We start from the raw sequence: 12427 nt of genomic DNA, 5'->3' as shown, positions 1-12427 counted from the left end.
CTTTCTTTTTATCGGCACCAGGCTTAAAACTCAGTTTAAGGCGATAGTTCCGGGCTATGTTTGACTCCAGAGTTGAATCTGTCATCCCGCATTTCCTCAGCAAATCAAGCTACCCATCTCAAGTCTCATGAGCTGAGGACGGCAAAGTCCCTGTGGGCTTAGGACAGTCAAAGAAACCCCTGGGCTGCATGCTAAGCCCCTTTTCGGCTTCACTTTCCGAATCCTGCCCTAGCTTGCGATTAGTTTTTTTCTCACTTCTTGCCCCCATCTCCCACCTTGCCTCATGGTCTCCCCTCCTCTGCGCACCTGACAGTTTGCCTGCCCTTCCACTGCCTGTCTCCAGACTTTCCAAGGAGAAAAGGCAAAGCACTAAAGCGGGCCGGGCAACGGGTCAAGTTCCGCTTTCGGCGACTAGCAGGGAGGTAGCGTGGCCGAGCGGTCTAAGGCGCTGGATTAAGGCTCCAGTCTCTTCGGAGGCGTGGGTTCAAATCCCACCGCTGCCACTTTTCCTGGCCTTGCATTTTAAAGAAGAACGTAACGTTGACCTCTTCCTTCATTAGTGCCACCTCTGTCGCAATGAGCAAGCGGATGGTATGCCACACCCTGCAGGAAAAAGGTTTCGCTTCTGACGTCTTGCTTTTCTGGACATCCAGTCTCAAGTTTCCCATCTGGAACGGCGCTCCCTGCTGCTTTGTGAAGGCTTGCTGCAAGAGCCTTCGAAACCCAGGAGCTCTTGCGTTGAGCTGTGACGCGTCCTGGGAAGACCTCCCGTTGCAGCGGAATGAGCCCCACTTCCAGGGCGTGCTGGTAGCAAATTTCCCACAGCCCACAGGGAGCAAACGATCCCAGGTGTGATGTATCACCAGGAGAGGCTGAGATGAGAGTAGGGGTTCACGCGTGTGCCCGGACCGAGGTTAATGATGGGATTAGAGCTAGGGTTAGATGCAGGGAAAGAGTGAGAGTTATAATTAGGGATAAAGCTAACAGGTGATCATTACTCGTCATGTAACATGATACAAAGGGTCAGAAGAGGAACTGATTCAGGGTTACAATTTGGACTTCGCAGACAACAGGAGCACTAAATGGTGCTGAGGGGGACTCAATAAAGTGGACCGGCCGCCTAATGTAAGCAATTGTGCACAAATATTGTACGATGACTAGCGTTGCCGGTGCTTTTTTCTTAAAGAGTCAGTTCTTGGCACCCATTCCCTACTTGACTCAGCCTAATCTTCAAGAATATTTGTCAAGAACTAAAAAAAATCCAGAAAAGGTTTAACCTCCCCGTCGGGAATTGAACCCCGGTCTCCCGCGTGACAGGTGGGGATACTGACCACTATACTAACGAGGAGACGTGAGGGCATGAAATGAACAGCTGCTGATGTCTGCACAGCATCCAGCGACCACCTAGCTGGCCTAGGGGGTCTCATTTTCCCCCGTCAAACGGCTTGCCCGATCTAAGGCTAATTTCTTTCTTTTTATCGGCACCAGGCTTAAAACTCAGTTTAAGGCGATAGTTCCGGGCTATGTTTGACTCCAGAGTTGAATCTGTCATCCCGCATTTCCTCAGCAAATCAAGCTACCCATCTCAAGTCTCATGAGCTGAGGACGGCAAAGTCCCTGTGGGCTTAGGACAGTCAAAGAAACCCCTGGGCTGCATGCTAAGCCCCTTTTCGGCTTCACTTTCCGAATCCTGCCCTAGCTTGCGATTAGTTTTTTTCTCACTTCTTGCCCCCATCTCCCACCTTGCCTCATGGTCTCCCCTCCTCTGCGCACCTGACAGTTTGCCTGCCCTTCCACTGCCTGTCTCCAGACTTTCCAAGGAGAAAAGGCAAAGCACTAAAGCGGGCCGGGCAACGGGTCAAGTTCCGCTTTCGGCGACTAGCAGGGAGGTAGCGTGGCCGAGCGGTCTAAGGCGCTGGATTAAGGCTCCAGTCTCTTCGGAGGCGTGGGTTCAAATCCCACCGCTGCCACTTTTCCTGGCCTTGCATTTTAAAGAAGAACGTAACGTTGACCTCTTCCTTCATTAGTGCCACCTCTGTCGCAATGAGCAAGCGGATGGTATGCCACACCCTGCAGGAAAAAGGTTTCGCTTCTGACGTCTTGCTTTTCTGGACATCCAGTCTCAAGTTTCCCATCTGGAACGGCGCTCCCTGCTGCTTTGTGAAGGCTTGCTGCAAGAGCCTTCGAAACCCAGGAGCTCTTGCGTTGAGCTGTGACGCGTCCTGGGAAGACCTCCCGTTGCAGCGGAATGAGCCCCACTTCCAGGGCGTGCTGGTAGCAAATTTCCCACAGCCCACAGGGAGCAAACGATCCCAGGTGTGATGTATCACCAGGAGAGGCTGAGATGAGAGTAAGGGTTCACGCGTGTGCCCGGACCGAGGTTAATGATGGGATTAGAGCTAGGGTTAGATGCAGGGAAAGAGTGAGAGTTATAATTAGGGATAAAGCTAACAGGTGATCATTACTCGTCATGTAACATGATACAAAGGGTCAGAAGAGGAACTGATTCAGGGTTACAATTTGGACTTCGCAGACAACAGGAGCACTAAATGGTGCTGAGGGGGACTCAATAAAGTGGACCGGCCGCCTAATGTAAGCAATTGTGCACAAATATTGTACGATGACTAGCGTTGCCGGTGCTTTTTTCTTAAAGAGTCAGTTCTTGGCACCCATTCCCTACTTGACTCAGCCTAATCTTCAAGAATATTTGTCAAGAACTAAAAAAAATCCAGAAAAGGTTTAACCTCCCCGTCGGGGAATTGAACCCCGGTCTCCCGCGTGACAGGCGGGGATACTGACCACTATACTAACGAGGAGACGTGAGGGCATGAAATGAACAGCTGCTGATGTCTGCACAGCATCCAGCGACCACCTAGCTGGCCTAGGGGGTCTCATTTTCCCCCGTCAAACGGCTTGCCCGATCTAAGGCTAATTTCTTTCTTTTTATCGGCACCAGGCTTAAAACTCAGTTTAAGGCGATAGTTCCGGGCTATGTTTGACTCCAGAGTTGAATCTGTCATCCCGCATTTCCTCAGCAAATCAAGCTACCCATCTCAAGTCTCATGAGCTGAGGACGGCAAAGTCCCTGTGGGCTTAGGACAGTCAAAGAAACCCCTGGGCTGCATGCTAAGCCCCTTTTCGGCTTCAATTTCCGAATCCTGCCCTAGCTTGCGATTAGTTTTTTTCTCACTTCTTGCCCCCATCTCCCACCTTGCCTCATGGTCTCCCCTCCTCTGCGCACCTGACAGTTTGCCTGCCCTTCCACTGCCTGTCTCCAGACTTTCCAAGGAGAAAAGGCAAAGCACTAAAGCGGGCCGGGCAACGGGTCAAGTTCCGCTTTCGGCGACTAGCAGGGAGGTAGCGTGGCCGAGCGGTCTAAGGCGCTGGATTAAGGCTCCAGTCTCTTCGGAGGCGTGGGTTCAAATCCCACCGCTGCCACTTTTCCTGGCCTTGCATTTTAAAGAAGAACGTAACGTTGACCTCTTCCTTCATTAGTGCCACCTCTGTCGCAATGAGCAAGCGGATGGTATGCCACACCCTGCAGGAAAAAGGTTTCGCTTCTGACGTCTTGCTTTTCTGGACATCCAGTCTCAAGTTTCCCATCTGGAACGGCGCTCCCTGCTGCTTTGTGAAGGCTTGCTGCAAGAGCCTTCGAAACCCAGGAGCTCTTGCGTTGAACTGTGACGCGTCCTGGGAAGACCTCCCGTTGCAGCGGAATGAGCCCCACTTCCAGGGCGTGCTGGTAGCAAATTTCCCACAGCCCACAGGGAGCAAACGATCCCAGGTGTGATGTATCACCAGGAGAGGCTGAGATGAGAGTAAGGGTTCACGCGTGTGCCCGGACCGAGGTTAATGATGGGATTAGAGCTAGGGTTAGATGCAGGGAAAGAGTGAGAGTTATAATTAGGGATAAAGCTAACAGGTGATCATTACTCGTCATGTAACATGATACAAAGGGTCAGAAGAGGAACTGATTCAGGGTTACAATTTGGACTTCGCAGACAACAGGAGCACTAAATGGTGCTGAGGGGGACTCAATAAAGTGGACCGGCCGCCTAATGTAAGCAATTGTGCACAAATATTGTACGATGACTAGCGTTGCCGGTGCTTTTTTCTTAAAGAGTCAGTTCTTGGCACCCATTCCCTACTTGACTCAGCCTAATCTTCAAGAATATTTGTCAAGAACTAAAAAAAATCCAGAAAAGGTTTAACCTCCCCGTCGGGGAATTGAACCCTGTCTCCCGCGTGACAGGCGGGGATACTGACCACTATACTAACGAGGAGACGTGAGGGCATGAAATGAACAGCTGCTGATGTCTGCACAGCATCCAGCGACCACCTAGCTGGCCTAGGGGGTCTCATTTTCCCCCGTCAAACGGCTTGCCCGATCTAAGGCTAATTTCTTTCTTTTTATCGGCACCAGGCTTAAAACTCAGTTTAAGGCGATAGTTCCGGGCTATGTTTGACTCCAGAGTTGAATCTGTCATCCCGCATTTCCTCAGCAAATCAAGCTACCCATCTCAAGTCTCATGAGCTGAGGACGGCAAAGTCCCTGTGGGCTTAGGACAGTCAAAGAAACCCCTGGGCTGCATGCTAAGCCCCTTTTCGGCTTCACTTTCCGAATCCTGCCCTAGCTTGCGATTAGTTTTTTTCTCACTTCTTGCCCCCATCTCCCACCTTGCCTCATGGTCTCCCCTCCTCTGCGCACCTGACAGTTTGCCTGCCCTTCCACTGCCTGTCTCCAGACTTTCCAAGGAGAAAAGGCAAAGCACTAAAGCGGGCCGGGCAACGGGTCAAGTTCCGCTTTCGGCGACTAGCAGGGAGGTAGCGTGGCCGAGCGGTCTAAGGCGCTGGATTAAGGCTCCAGTCTCTTCGGAGGCGTGGGTTCAAATCCCACCGCTGCCACTTTTCCTGGCCTTGCATTTTAAAGAAGAACGTAACGTTGACCTCTTCCTTCATTAGTGCCACCTCTGTCGCAATGAGCAAGCGGATGGTATGCCACACCCTGCAGGAAAAAGGTTTCGCTTCTGACGTCTTGCTTTTCTGGACATCCAGTCTCAAGTTTCCCATCTGGAACGGCGCTCCCTGCTGCTTTGTGAAGGCTTGCTGCAAGAGCCTTCGAAACCCAGGAGCTCTTGCGTTGAGCTGTGACGCGTCCTGGGAAGACCTCCCGTTGCAGCGGAATGAGCCCCACTTCCAGGGCGTGCTGGTAGCAAATTTCCCACAGCCCACAGGGAGCAAACGATCCCAGGTGTGATGTATCACCAGGAGAGGCTGAGATGAGAGTAGGGGTTCACGCGTGTGCCCGGACCGAGGTTAATGATGGGATTAGAGCTAGGGTTAGATGCAGGGAAAGAGTGAGAGTTATAATTAGGGATAAAGCTAACAGGTGATCATTACTCGTCATGTAACATGATACAAAGGGTCAGAAGAGGAACTGATTCAGGGTTACAATTTGGACTTCGCAGACAACAGGAGCACTAAATGGTGCTGAGGGGGACTCAATAAAGTGGACCGGCCGCCTAATGTAAGCAATTGTGCACAAATATTGTACGATGACTAGCGTTGCCGGTGCTTTTTTCTTAAAGAGTCAGTTCTTGGCACCCATTCCCTACTTGACTCAGCCTAATCTTCAAGAATATTTGTCAAGAACTAAAAAAAATCCAGAAAAGGTTTAACCTCCCCGTCGGGGAATTGAACCCCGGTCTCCCGCGTGACAGGCGGGGATACTGACCACTATACTAACGAGGAGACGTGAGGGCATGAAATGAACAGCTGCTGATGTCTGCACAGCATCCAGCGACCACCTAGCTGGCCTAGGGGGTCTCATTTTCCCCCGTCAAACGGCTTGCCCGATCTAAGGCTAATTTCTTTCTTTTTATCGGCACCAGGCTTAAAACTCAGTTTAAGGCGATAGTTCCGGGCTATGTTTGACTCCAGAGTTGAATCTGTCATCCCGCATTTCCTCAGCAAATCAAGCTACCCATCTCAAGTCTCATGAGCTGAGGACGGCAAAGTCCCTGTGGGCTTAGGACAGTCAAAGAAACCCCTGGGCTGCATGCTAAGCCCCTTTTCGGCTTCACTTTCCGAATCCTGCCCTAGCTTGCGATTAGTTTTTTTCTCACTTCTTGCCCCCATCTCCCACCTTGCCTCATGGTCTCCCCTCCTCTGCGCACCTGACAGTTTGCCTGCCCTTCCACTGCCTGTCTCCAGACTTTCCAAGGAGAAAAGGCAAAGCACTAAAGCGGGCCGGGCAACGGGTCAAGTTCCGCTTTCGGCGACTAGCAGGGAGGTAGCGTGGCCGAGCGGTCTAAGGCGCTGGATTAAGGCTCCAGTCTCTTCGGAGGCGTGGGTTCAAATCCCACCGCTGCCACTTTTCCTGGCCTTGCATTTTAAAGAAGAACGTAACGTTGACCTCTTCCTTCATTAGTGCCACCTCTGTCGCAATGAGCAAGCGGATGGTATGCCACACCCTGCAGGAAAAAGGTTTCGCTTCTGACGTCTTGCTTTTCTGGACATCCAGTCTCAAGTTTCCCATCTGGAACGGCGCTCCCTGCTGCTTTGTGAAGGCTTGCTGCAAGAGCCTTCGAAACCCAGGAGCTCTTGCGTTGAGCTGTGACGCGTCCTGGGAAGACCTCCCGTTGCAGCGGAATGAGCCCCACTTCCAGGGCGTGCTGGTAGCAAATTTCCCACAGCCCACAGGGAGCAAACGATCCCAGGTGTGATGTATCACCAGGAGAGGCTGAGATGAGAGTAGGGGTTCACGCGTGTGCCCGGACCGAGGTTAATGATGGGATTAGAGCTAGGGTTAGATGCAGGGAAAGAGTGAGAGTTATAATTAGGGATAAAGCTAACAGGTGATCATTACTCGTCATGTAACATGATACAAAGGGTCAGAAGAGGAACTGATTCAGGGTTACAATTTGGACTTCGCAGACAACAGGAGCACTAAATGGTGCTGAGGGGGACTCAATAAAGTGGACCGGCCGCCTAATGTAAGCAATTGTGCACAAATATTGTACGATGACTAGCGTTGCCGGTGCTTTTTTCTTAAAGAGTCAGTTCTTGGCACCCATTCCCTACTTGACTCAGCCTAATCTTCAAGAATATTTGTCAAGAACTAAAAAAAATCCAGAAAAGGTTTAACCTCCCCGTCGGGGATTGAACCCCGGTCTCCCGCGTGACAGGCGGGGATACTGACCACTATACTAACGAGGAGACGTGAGGGCATGAAATGAACAGCTGCTGATGTCTGCACAGCATCCAGCGACCACCTAGCTGGCCTAGGGGGGTCTCATTTTCCCCCGTCAAACGGCTTGCCCGATCTAAGGCTAATTTCTTTCTTTTTATCGGCACCAGGCTTAAAACTCAGTTTAAGGCGATAGTTCCGGGCTATGTTTGACTCCAGAGTTGAATCTGTCATCCCGCATTTCCTCAGCAAATCAAGCTACCCATCTCAAGTCTCATGAGCTGAGGACGGCAAAGTCCCTGTGGGCTTAGGACAGTCAAAGAAACCCCTGGGCTGCATGCTAAGCCCCTTTTCGGCTTCACTTTCCGAATCCTGCCCTAGCTTGCGATTAGTTTTTTTCTTACTTCTTGCCCCCATCTCCCACCTTGCCTCATGGTCTCCCCTCCTCTGCGCACCTGACAGTTTGCCTGCCCTTCCACTGCCTGTCTCCAGACTTTCCAAGGAGAAAAGGCAAAGCACTAAAGCGGGCCGGGCAACGGGTCAAGTTCCGCTTTCGGCGACTAGCAGGGAGGTAGCGTGGCCGAGCGGTCTAAGGCGCTGGATTAAGGCTCCAGTCTCTTCGGAGGCGTGGGTTCAAATCCCACCGCTGCCACTTTTCCTGGCCTTGCATTTTAAAGAAGAACGTAACGTTGACCTCTTCCTTCATTAGTGCCACCTCTGTCGCAATGAGCAAGCGGATGGTATGCCACACCCTGCAGGAAAAAGGTTTCGCTTCTGACGTCTTGCTTTTCTGGACATCCAGTCTCAAGTTTCCCATCTGGAACGGCGCTCCCTGCTGCTTTGTGAAGGCTTGCTGCAAGAGCCTTCGAAACCCAGGAGCTCTTGCGTTGAGCTGTGACGCGTCCTGGGAAGACCTCCCGTTGCAGCGGAATGAGCCCCACTTCCAGGGCGTGCTGGTAGCAAATTTCCCACAGCCCACAGGGAGCAAACGATCCCAGGTGTGATGTATCACCAGGAGAGGCTGAGATGAGAGTAGGGGTTCACGCGTGTGCCCGGACCGAGGTTAATGATGGGATTAGAGCTAGGGTTAGATGCAGGGAAAGAGTGAGAGTTATAATTAGGGATAAAGCTAACAGGTGATCATTACTCGTCATGTAACATGATACAAAGGGTCAGAAGAGGAACTGATTCAGGGTTACAATTTGGACTTCGCAGACAACAGGAGCACTAAATGGTGCTGAGGGGGACTCAATAAAGTGGACCGGCCGCCTAATGTAAGCAATTGTGCACAAATATTGTACGATGACTAGCGTTGCCGGTGCTTTTTTCTTAAAGAGTCAGTTCTTGGCACCCATTCCCTACTTGACTCAGCCTAATCTTCAAGAATATTTGTCAAGAACTAAAAAAAATCCAGAAAAGGTTTAACCTCCCCGTCGGGGATTGAACCCCGGTCTCCCGCGTGACAGGCGGGGATACTGACCACTATACTAACGAGGAGAAGTGAGGGCATGAAATGAACAGCTGCTGATGTCTGCACAGCATCCAGCGACCACCTAGCTGGCCTAGGGGGGTCTCATTTTCCCCCGTCAAACGGCTTGCCCGATCTAAGGCTAATTTCTTTCTTTTTATCGGCACCAGGCTTAAAACTCAGTTTAAGGCGATAGTTCCGGGCTATGTTTGACTCCAGAGTTGAATCTGTCATCCCGCATTTCCTCAGCAAATCAAGCTACCCATCTCAAGTCTCATGAGCTGAGGACGGCAAAGTCCCTGTGGGCTTAGGACAGTCAAAGAAACCCCTGGGCTGCATGCTAAGCCCCTTTTCCGCTTCACTTTCCGAATCCTGCCCTAGCTTGCGATTAGTTTTTTTCTTACTTCTTGCCCCCATCTCCCACCTTGCCTCATGGTCTCCCCTCCTCTGCGCACCTGACAGTTTGCCTGCCCTTCCACTGCCTGTCTCCAGACTTTCCAAGGAGAAAAGGCAAAGCACTAAAGCGGGCCGGGCAACGGGTCAAGTTCCGCTTTCGGCGACTAGCAGGGAGGTAGCGTGGCCGAGCGGTCTAAGGCGCTGGATTAAGGCTCCAGTCTCTTCGGAGGCGTGGGTTCAAATCCCACCGCTGCCACTTTTCCTGGCCTTGCATTTTAAAGAAGAACGTAACGTTGACCTCTTCCTTCATTAGTGCCACCTCTGTCGCAATGAGCAAGCGGATGGTATGCCACACCCTGCAGGAAAAAGGTTTCGCTTCTGACGTCTTGCTTTTCTGGACATCCAGTCTCAAGTTTCCCATCTGGAACGGCGCTCCCTGCTGCTTTGTGAAGGCTTGCTGCAAGAGCCTTCGAAACCCAGGAGCTCTTGCCTTGAGCTGTGACGCGTCCTGGGAAGACCTCCCGTTGCAGCGGAATGAGCCCCACTTCCAGGGCATGCTGGTAGCAAATTTCCCACAGCCCACAGGGAGCAAACGATCCCAGGTGTGATGTATCACCAGGAGAGGCTGAGATGAGAGTAAGGGTTCACGCGTGTGCCCGGACCGAGGTTAATGATGGGATTAGAGCTAGGGTTAGATGCAGGGAAAGAGTGAGAGTTATAATTAGGGATAAAGCTAACAGGTGATCATTACTCGTCATGTAACATGATACAAAGGGTCAGAAGAGGAACTGATTCAGGGTTACAATTTGGACTTCGCAGACAACAGGAGCACTAAATGGTGCTGAGGGGGACTCAATAAAGTGGACCGGCCGCCTAATGTAAGCAATTGTGCACAAATATTGTACGATGACTAGCGTTGCCGGTGCTTTTTTCTTAAAGAGTCAGTTCTTGGCACCCATTCCCTACTTGACTCAGCCTAATCTTCAAGAATATTTGTCAAGAACTAAAAAAAATCCAGAAAAGGTTTAACCTCCCCGTCGGGGAATTGAACCCCGGTCTCCCGCGTGACAGGCGGGGATACTGACCACTATACTAACGAGGAGACGTGAGGGCATGAAATGAACAGCTGCTGATGTCTGCACAGCATCCAGCGACCACCTAGCTGGCCTAGGGGGTCTCATTTTCCCCCGTCAAACGGCTTGCCCGATCTAAGGCTAATTTCTTTCTTTTTATCGCACCAGGCTTAAAACTCAGTTTAAGGCGATAGTTCCGGGCTATGTTTGACTCCAGAGTTGAATCTGTCATCCCGCATTTCCTCAGCAAATCAAGCTACCCATCTCAAGTCTCATGAGCTGAGGACGGCAAAGTCCCTGTGGGCTTAGGACAGTCAAAGAAACCCCTGGGCTGCATGCTAAGCCCCTTTTCGGCTTCACTTTCCGAATCCTGCCCTAGCTTGCGATTAGTTTTTTTCTCACTTCTTGCCCCCATCTCCCACCTTGCCTCATGGTCTCCCCTCCTCTGCGCACCTGACAGTTTGCCTGCCCTTCCACTGCCTGTCTCCAGACTTTCCAAGGAGAAAAGGCAAAGCACTAAAGCGGGCCGGGCAACGGGTCAAGTTCCGCTTTCGGCGACTAGCAGGGAGGTAGCGTGGCCGAGCGGTCTAAGGCGCTGGATTAAGGCTCCAGTCTCTTCGGAGGCGTGGGTTCAAATCCCACCGCTGCCACTTTTCCTGGCCTTGCATTTTAAAGAAGAACGTAACGTTGACCTCTTCCTTCATTAGTGCCACCTCTGTCGCAATGAGCAAGCGGATGGTATGCCACACCCTGCAGGAAAAAGGTTTCGCTTCTGACGTCTTGCTTTTCTGGACATCCAGTCTCAAGTTTCCCATCTGGAACGGCGCTCCCTGCTGCTTTGTGAAGGCTTGCTGCAAGAGCCTTCGAAACCCAGGAGCTCTTGCCTTGAGCTGTGACGCGTCCTGGGAAGACCTCCCGTTGCAGCGGAATGAGCCCCACTTCCAGGGCATGCTGGTAGCAAATTTCCCACAGCCCACAGGGAGCAAACGATCCCAGGTGTGATGTATCACCAGGAGAGGCTGAGATGAGAGTAAGGGTTCACGCGTGTGCCCGGACCGAGGTTAATGATGGGATTAGAGCTAGGGTTAGATGCAGGGAAAGAGTGAGAGTTATAATTAGGGATAAAGCTAACAGGTGATCATTACTCGTCATGTAACATGATACAAAGGGTCAGAAGAGGAACTGATTCAGGGTTACAATTTGGACTTCGCAGACAACAGGAGCACTAAATGGTGCTGAGGGGGACTCAATAAAGTGGACCGGCCGCCTAATGTAAGCAATTGTGCACAAATATTGTACGATGACTAGCGTTGCCGGTGCTTTTTTCTTAAAGAGTCAGTTCTTGGCACCCATTCCCTACTTGACTCAGCCTAATCTTCAAGAATATTTGTCAAGAACTAAAAAAAATCCAGAAAAGGTTTAACCTCCCAGGCGGGGATACTGACCACTATACTAACGAGGAGACGTGAGGGCATGAAATGAACAGCTGCTGATGTCTGCACAGCATCCAGCGACCACCTAGCTGGCCTAGGGGGTCTCATTTTCCCCCGTCAAACGGCTTGCCCGATCTAAGGCTAATTTCTTTCTTTTTATCGGCACCAGGCTTAAAACTCAGTTTAAGGCGATAGTTCCGGGCTATGTTTGACTCCAGAGTTGAATCTGTCATCCCGCATTTCCTCAGCAAATCAAGCTACCCATCTCAAGTCTCATGAGCTGAGGACGGCAAAGTCCCTGTGGGCTTAGGACAGTCAAAGAAACCCCTGGGCTGCATGCTAAGCCCCTTTTCGGCTTCACTTTCCGAATCCTGCCCTAGCTTGCGATTAGTTTTTTTCTTACTTCTTGCCCCCATCTCCCACCTTGCCTCATGGTCTCCCCTCCTCTGCGCACCTGACAGTTTGCCTGCCCTTCCACTGCCTGTCTCCAGACTTTCCAAGGAGAAAAGGCAAAGCACTAAAGCGGGCCGGGCAACGGGTCAAGTTCCGCTTTCGGCGACTAGCAGGGAGGTAGCGTGGCCGAGCGGTCTAAGGCGCTGGATTAAGGCTCCAGTCTCTTCGGAGGCGTGGGTTCAAATCCCACCGCTGCCACTTTTCCTGGCCTTGCATTTTAAAGAAGAACGTAACGTTGACCTCTTCCTTCATTAGTGCCACCTCTGTCGCAATGAGCAAGCGGATGGTATGCCACACCCTGCAGGAAAAAGGTTTCGCTTCTGACGTCTTGCTTTTCTGGACATCCAGTCTCAAGTTTCCCATCTGGAACGGCGCTCCCTGCTGCTTTGTGAAGGCTTGCTGCAAGAGCCTTCGA

General features: G+C 51.4%; 3 non-coding genes across 3 annotated transcripts; all 3 read right to left on the bottom strand.

Annotated features, from left to right (window-relative positions):
- Nucleotides 1–2744: 2744 nt before the first annotated feature.
- Nucleotides 2745–2816, bottom strand: TRNAD-GUC (transfer RNA aspartic acid (anticodon GUC)). The gene has a single exon. It is a non-coding gene; the product is annotated as a tRNA-Asp (tRNA).
- A 2863-nt stretch (nt 2817–5679) lies between these two features.
- Nucleotides 5680–5751, bottom strand: TRNAD-GUC (transfer RNA aspartic acid (anticodon GUC)). The gene has a single exon. It is a non-coding gene; the product is annotated as a tRNA-Asp (tRNA).
- A 4332-nt stretch (nt 5752–10083) lies between these two features.
- Nucleotides 10084–10155, bottom strand: TRNAD-GUC (transfer RNA aspartic acid (anticodon GUC)). Its single transcript has one exon. It is a non-coding gene; the product is annotated as a tRNA-Asp (tRNA).
- Between the last annotated feature and the right edge of the window lie 2272 nt (nt 10156–12427).

The sequence above is a fragment of the Ambystoma mexicanum genome, chromosome 1p, assembly GCF_040938575.1.
Source record: "Ambystoma mexicanum isolate Mex_15411 chromosome 1p, UKY_AmexF1_1, whole genome shotgun sequence".
In the NCBI taxonomy this organism is placed as follows: domain Eukaryota; kingdom Metazoa; phylum Chordata; class Amphibia; order Caudata; family Ambystomatidae; genus Ambystoma; species Ambystoma mexicanum.
This window is presented reverse-complemented; position numbering and strand designations above follow the sequence as displayed.